Source organism: Macaca thibetana, chromosome 18 (assembly GCF_024542745.1).
Source record: "Macaca thibetana thibetana isolate TM-01 chromosome 18, ASM2454274v1, whole genome shotgun sequence".
Lineage (NCBI taxonomy): Eukaryota > Metazoa > Chordata > Mammalia > Primates > Cercopithecidae > Macaca > Macaca thibetana.
In genome coordinates, this window is record NC_065595.1 from 60,566,413 (window position 1) to 60,574,679 (window position 8,267).

Genomic DNA, 8,267 nt, shown 5'->3' on the forward strand with positions numbered 1-8,267 from the left:
GATATAGTAAGAGTATGAAAACCCTGACTTCTTGAAGGGGAGCAGTTAAGGGGGCTGTACTAAGGGAGGTGCTAAAAAGAGCCTGATATACACTGGGAGTATTTCCATAAATATGTTTTCTCATATTCAAATATAGCAATTTCTAATATGTATCTCTGGTTAGAAAAGTAACTGAAAAAATTCTACCAAGTAGGTTGATGTGAGTGTGTGTGTGTGTGTGTGAGTGTGTGTGTGTGTGTGTGTGAGTGTGTGTGTGAGAGTGTGTGTGTGTGAGTGTGTGTGTGAGTGTGAGAGTGTGTGTGTGAGTGTGAGTGTGTGTGAGTGTGAGAGTGTGTGTGAGTGTGTGTGAGTGTGAGTGTGTGAGTGTGAGTGTGAGTGTGTGAGTGTGAGTGTGTGTGTGTGAGTGTGTGTGTGTGAGAGTGTGTGTGTGAGTGTGTGTGTGAGTGTGTGTGTGTGTGTGAGTGTGAGTGTGTGTGTGTGTGTGTGTGTGTGTGTGTGTGTGTGTGTGTGTGTGTGTGTGTGTGACTGTGTGTGTGTGTGTGTGTGAGTGTGAGTGTGTGTGTGTGTGTGTGTGTGTGAGTGTGTGTGTGTGTGTGTGTGTGTGTGTGTGTGTGAGAGAGAGAGACAGAGAGAGAGATCCAGGTAGGATATCTCTGCGTAAACAAGGTAAGAAAATGCTTCTGCAGAACAAATTCCACCTCCTCTTGTAAACGCAGGTGGGACATAACATAATAGGTGGGACAAGCCATTTGAGAACCTACAACGCCATCTCTGAACCAGCACCCCAATTTGTGCAGCTGGGGCCTGGTGCCTCATCTGCATACATCTGGAGGCAACAGGATGACACTAGTCCTAGAAAATGTCCCTAGTCTCTAGTCTCCCCCCGTGGGTGTGTCCAAGCCTGCAGAAGAGCCCAGGGTTTACTTGTGCAGAAGCTGGAGCACTAGCTGGAGCCTAGTCCATGGTCCTTCTTCTTTTTTTTTTTTTTGAGACAGAGTCTCGCTCTGTCGCCCAGGCTGGAGTGCAGTGGCTCCATCTCGGCTCACTGCAAGCTCCACCTCCCGGGTTCACGCCACTCTCCTGCCTCAGCTTCCCGAGTAGCTGGGACTACAGGTGCCCGCCACCATGCCCAGGTAAGTTTTTGTATTTTTAGTAGAGATGGGGTTTCACTGAGTTAGCAAGGATGGTCTCGATTCCCTGACCCCGTGATCTGCCCGCCTCGGCCTCCCAAAGTGCTGGGATTACAGGCGTGAGCCACTGTGCCTGGCCCGTGGTCCTCCTTAAGCCTGGCTGTAAGAAGTCTTTTTTTCCAGCTGCTGTGTTCTTCCTCAACTATCTCACCCCTAATCTTCAACTTGATGCCTGTGACCACACTATGGCAGCAGTCTCCAGCCTGGTTGTACATTAGAATCACCCGAGGAGTTTTCAGAACTGCTAATGCTTGGGTTTCACCCCAGAACACTTGAATCAGGGTTTCTGGTGGTGGGCCTAGACTTTGGGTCTTTTAAAATCTCCCCAGGTAAGTCTAGTGTGTAGTAAGATTGAGAATCACTGTGTGTGTGCCTCTTTAAAAATTCTGTAGGCATGGGTGAAACTAGTTGCTCATATTCAAGGATAATGTCTTGGTTACTGAAAGGAGAAAAAATATATTAACATTTTGAAATTATGGCTATACAAGGTATTTTTATACTTAAAACCACTAAAATTTGTTTTTAAATTGTGGGAAGTTTCATTAAAGAAAATTCATAGATAACTGGTGGTTAATTGACCATAGAAGGAAAAACCTACATATAGCTTTTAGATAAATATTTTATAAGGAGATTTATATATCATAGTTAATGAAGGGATAATGATTTTATATTTAGATTAACTAAAGATGCCTTAGGTTGAATTCATTAAATATTAACAGTATCAAAAATGACTAATTACCATAAAACTACGTATTTCACACTGTATGAGTGGGATGTGGACACAAACCGATTTGTCTAAATGACTTTATTATGTAAAAAAAAAAAATCACATATGTCTGGAAAAAACTTGCTAAGAGATTTATTTAAACTTTCTTGTATTCCTATTGTTGCTTAAATGTCTTCAGAAAAAAAGTGTTTAAAACTACATTTAACAGGCTAGGCACGGTGGTCCATGCCTATTATTCCAGCACTTTGGGAGGCGAAGGAGGGCGGATCGATTGAGTTCAGGAGTTCGAGACCAGCCTGGGCAACATGGCAAAACCTGAAACCCTGTCTCTACAAAAAATATTAAAAAATCAGCTGGGCGTGGTGGCACATGCCTGTAGTCCACGCTACTTGGAAGGCTGAGGTGGGAGGATCACTGGAGCTCGGGAGGTCAAGGATGTAGTGAGCTGTGTTCAAGCCACTGCGGTCCAGCTGGGGCAACACAGTGAGCTCCTGTCTCAATAACAAACCAAAAACAAAAACCAAACCTGCCATTTAATAAAGCATGAGATTAGTATTTTTAAAAATTATTATTATTATTATTTTTGAGACGGAGTCATGCTCTGTCCCCCAGGCTGGAGTGCAGTGCGTGATCTTGGCTTACTGCAAGCTCCACCTCCTGGGTTCACACCATTCTCCTGTTTCAGCCTCCCAAGTAGTTGGGACTACAGATGCCCACCACCAAGCCCGGCTAAGTTTTTGTATTTTTTAGTACAGACGGGGTTTCACTGTGTTAGCCAGGATGGTCTCGATCTCCTGACCTCGTGATCCGCCCACCTTGGCCTCCCAAAGTGCTGTGATTACAGGTGTGAGCCACCGCACCCGGCCAGAATATTCCTTTCTTTATGGGATGTCTTATGAGGTGAAGTAAGGAGTTTGCAAGTCTTCTGGTTCCTCTTGGCAAAAATAGGTGGATGAGAAGGGAAAGGAGTGAGAAGTCAGTTGTGGACTCATTGTCCACGGAACAATGGCAGGAGTCGGGAGCCATGCAGGCCTGCCTGAGAGCTGGCAAAGCACAGAGCCTAACGGGCAGCTCAGCTGTGAGTGATGTGAGTGAAGCAGCCATTGACAGAGTTTCTACTCGGGGCCCAGGCTGTGGACTGTAATGTTGTTAATCCAGGTTGGAGGTGGACACAAGAATCAATGGACAGGTGACCGGGTTCGAGTTCACTGATGGGGCTCCAGTAAATGACCATGTAAGACAGCTTTATGGGAACTGAGGCAAAAGCCCAGTCTTGGGACTGCAGCATACGAGGTGGGGAGAAGTCCTCCTCTGGAAGCGGTGGGGGTTGGGGACAAGACACTCCGGTCCTATTGGAGCAATGAATGGACAACAAAGGACACTTAGCAACGACTTGTACTTTGCCCGGATCGGTGGCTGAGCCGACTGATATTGTGTCCGGAAGTGGGCAGGTTGTCTTTGAGGAACACAGGGCGGAGCCTTCATGACCTTAGAACAGATGTGAGGGTCTGGAGAGGCAGGCAAGGAATTGAGGCAGGGCTGATGTGTCCTTGACATCTGGCTTTTGGCTCACAGCTGAAGCTGCCTTTTGCAGCTGGTCCTTATCGGCCACTTTACCCAAGGCTGTCCCGTGCCTTCCCAAGGGTCAAGCCATTTTTCTGATTGCAGGTCCCCAGAGGAATCTCCGTACCTTGTGTTCTCTAGGTTTTCTTAGATGTGCTATATATTATTTGAAGAGATAATGGAATAAATTTTCCTCTGCACCCCCTTTTTTCTCGTAACAGTAACTTTCAGGGGCTCATGAGAGACAAGCTTGAAATCTCATCAAGAGACAGACAATTATCAAATAATCACTCAAGTATATAAGGCCCTTATTATTATCCATGGTAACTGGTAACAGAAAAGCACCACCTAATATGAATGTATATTCTAACTGAAAATGTCATAGTCAATAGTAGGGCTATTAGCTTTCTATTGCTGTGTAACAAATGATCACAAACGTAGTGGCTTAAAACAACGTATGTATTATTTCACAGTTTCTGCAGATCTAGCATCTGGACATGTTTATGTTGGATCCTCTGTTCAAAGTCTCACCGGGGTTTGAAGTTGTCAGATGGAGCTGCGATCTCATATGGAGCTTGAGGTCTTCTTTTCTGCTCGTTGTCTATTGGCAAAATTTAGTTCTTTGAAGTTATAAGTGCTTGCTTTGTTGCTGGCTGTCAGCTGGGGGCCACTCTCGGCATCTGGAAACTACCTGCTGTTTGCTGCATGGCCCTTTTTATAATATGGCAGTTTGCTCCTTCAAGGCCAGTAAGAGAATCTCTTTCACAATTCTAATGTCTCCAACCTCTTTCAGGGGCTCACCTGATTATGTCAGGTCCACCCAGGATAATTTCCCTTTCGATGAACTCAGTGTCAAATGATTAGGACCTTAATTCATCTGCAAGATTCTTCTGCCATTTAAGGTAATGTAATCGTGGGAGAACTGTCCCATCATATTCACAAATCCCTCTCACACTCATGGGGAGGGAATTGTACTGGGATGTAACAATAGGGGGCAGGGTTCTTGGGTCTGTCTTAGAATTCTGCCAACCATGGTGGAAAAAAGTTTGATTGGGACTTCATGTTGAAAAATAAAATGAAGATGAAAAAAACCTTATAAACATTTCAAAATTCATGTTAATTCCACCTACGAGCTAATTCTTAGCGAAAAACAAGAAATCAATTCGTTGCTTTAGCTTAGTGTTTCTGACAAAACTGTCAGTTGTCATAACATTTTTTACTTCTTAAATACAGGCATACTTCATTTTATTGCACCTCTCTTTATTGCATTTTATAGATACTGCTTTTTTACAAACGGAAGGTTTGTGACAGCCCTGTGTTGAACAAGTCTATTGCCACCATTTTTACAATAGCACATGCACACTTTGCATCTCTGTGTCACATTTTGGTTATTCTAAAAATATTGTAACGTTTCATTATTATTATATCTGCTATTGTGATATGTGATTAGTGTTCTTTGATGTTACTATTGTAATTCTTTTGGGGCACTATGAACCCTGCCCACCTGACTGTGAACTTAATCCATAGGTGTGGGTGTTTTGACTGCACTACCAACTGGCCAGTCTGTCATCTCTTTCCCTCTCCTTGGACCTCCCTATTCCCTGAGACACAACCATATTGAAATTAGGTCTCTGCCTGTGCTCCAGAAATGGAACAACACAGTCTGGGTATGACAGCACATCTGTTTGACAGCAAAGTTTACTTATTCAGAAGATCTATATAAGATCATTGGTAAAGGTGGCTACACTAAACAACAGATTTTCAATGTAAATGAAGCAGCCTTCTACTGGAGAAAGATGCCGTCTAGGACTTTCATAGATTGAGAGGAGAAGTCAATACCTGCTTCAAAGCTTTGAAGGACAGGGTTACTGTCTTGTTAGGGGCTGACAAAGCTGGTGACTTTAAGTTGAAGCCAATGTTCATTTGCTATTCTGAAAATGTTAGGGTCCTTAAGAATTATGCTAAATCTACTCTGCCTGTGCTCCAGAAATGGAACAACACAGTCTGGATGACAGCACATCTGTTTACAGCAAAGTTTACTGAATATTTGAAGCTTACTGTTGAGACCTACTGGCTCAGAAAAAAAAGATTCCTTTAAGATATTATGGCTCATTGGCAATGTACCTGGTCACCCAAGAGCTCTGATGAAGATGTACAAGGAGATTGATCTTTTTTCATGATTGCTAACACTATATCCATTCTTCAGTCCATGGATCAGTTAGTAATTTTGACTTTCAAATTTTGTTATTTAAGAAATACATTTTGTAAGGCTATAGCTGCCATAAATAGTTATTCATCTGATTGATCTGGGCAAAGTAAATTGAAGACTTTCTGGAAAGGATTCACCATTGTAGATGCCAAGAAGAACATTCATGATTCGTGGCTGGAGTTCAAAATATCAACAGTAATAGGACTTTGGGGGAGAATTTGATTCCAACCTTCACGGATGACTTTTATGGGTTCAAGGCTTCAGTGGAGGAAGTAACTGCAGATGTGGTAGAAATAGCAAGAGAAATAGAATTAGATATGGAGCCAAACGATGTGATTGAATTGCTGCAATCTCATGATAAAAATTGAATGAATGAGGAGTTGCTTTTTATAGATAAGCAAAGAAAGTAGTTTCTTGAGATGGAAACTATTCATGGTGAAGATGCTGTGAACATTGTTGAAATAACAAAAATGGATTTAGAATATTCTATAAACTTAGTTGATAAAGCAGCAGCAAGGTTTGAAAGGATTGACTCCAATTTTGAAAGAAGTTTTACTTTAAGTAAAATACTATTAAACAGCATTACATGCTACAGAGAAATCTTTTGCAAAAGAGTCAGTTGATATAGCAAACTTCATTGTTGTCTTATTTTAAGAGACTGCCACAGCCACCTCAGACTTCAGCAGCCACTACCCTGATCAGTCAAACAGCCATCAACATTGAGGCAAGACGCTCCACCAGCAAAAAGATTACAACTGGCCAAAGCCCTAGATGATCACTAGAGTTTTTTTTTAACCAATATTTCAAATTAAAGTATTTACTTTTTAAAGACATAATGCAATTATTGCATACTTAATAGACTACAGTATAGTGTTAACATAAATCTTATTTGTACTAGGAAACCAAAAAGTTAATGTGACTCACTTTATTGTGACTCACTTTATTGTGACATTTGCTTTATTGGTGGTGGTCTGGAAGTGAACCTGCAATATCTTCAAGGTATGCCTGTATTATCATTTATGTAAAAATATTTGAGAACCTCATCAATTTTTCTAATGATTAATTTTCCCAGTCAATATGTACATCTGATTAATAGCTATATTTGACCAAAACATATATCTTCAGAATGGTCAGGCATAGTGTTAAGTAGAAAGGAGTATTTCTATGTATGTGGGCAATTAATGAAGAAGTATTTAATATTTAAATGAATTATCCTTTCTTCTGTAATTGTGAAAACTCAGATAATGATGACTTTAATAAAGAATTTTCTTTGTATTGTTTTGTAATTTTATTTTGTTCACTTAAATCATGTTTTCTAAAGTTATTAAATTTTTTCAAAAAGATGATTATACTTTATAATATTCTGTTGTATACATTTCTCTCTCTTTAATGAGATAAATATGAGATAATATTTTTACTTTTAGTTATTTTATGATGTTACCTTTAACTCGGATCTTTCTGGAAGTTACTGGGTGTGAACCTTGAGAGAACCATCTGCCTTTACTCTTTTGAACGAATGCTATTTGTTGATTTCCTCTACCAATTGTGTGGCCATGTTTTCATATAAAAATTTTTACATATGTTAAATTTTATGTATACTAATTTTATGGATGCTGGAGTTTTGTATTATCTTACATGATTCATTAATTTGACTGTCAGTTCTCATTACAAAACTATGCTGCTGATGTTGAATTGTTGTTGCTTTATAATACATTTTAACATCTGGTAGGACAACTCCATCCTTAGTGCCTTCCTTTAAAATCAATTTCTTAACTATTTTGACTTATTTAGTCTTTCAAATAACTTTATAATTCATGTATTAAGTTGTGAAACAATTTCTGCTAGTGTTTATATTACAATTGTGGTAAAACTGTGAACTGATTTAGAAAGAGTTTACACCTTTAGAGTATCAAGTGTATCTATTTGCAATGAACATGACCTCTCTGTGTATAACGTTTTAAATTCTTTAGCAAAATTTGGTAATTGTCTTCATGGATGTTTTAAATTTTTTGATTAATTTTATTACCAGTTATTATATATATAGTATAGTATTATGTGTATATATATTATAGTATTATGGTGTATATATATAGTGTGTGTATATATATATATAATATTATGACTGCAATCTTTTTTCCATTGTACTTCTAAATGGTTATTGTTGTTATTTAGGAAAACTCTAAATTCTTGTATATTTTTTAGTTTTCTTTTTCTTTTTGTTAAGTGTTTTGGATTTTACTAGATAGATAATAAAATCACCAGCAAATTTGGATCCTTTTTCTCCTCCTTTCGAATAGATATATCTGTTAAAGTTTTTGGCTTTATTGCACTGGAATCTCTAGAAGGATCTGTAATAATAGAGATGAGAGTGGGGTTTTAAGCTTGTGATTGATTTTAATAGGAGTGTGCTCACAATTTTTCATGCTGTTTGGTTTTGGCTGTTGAATTAAGATAGTTCATTTTATCCACTCAGTTGCTAGAGTTAGACATCTGACTCCTTCCTTTCCCTTACCCCCCACCCACTTCTCTCAACTAAACCCAATCTACCAGTAAATCCTCCATCCTAGTTGAGGGAAGA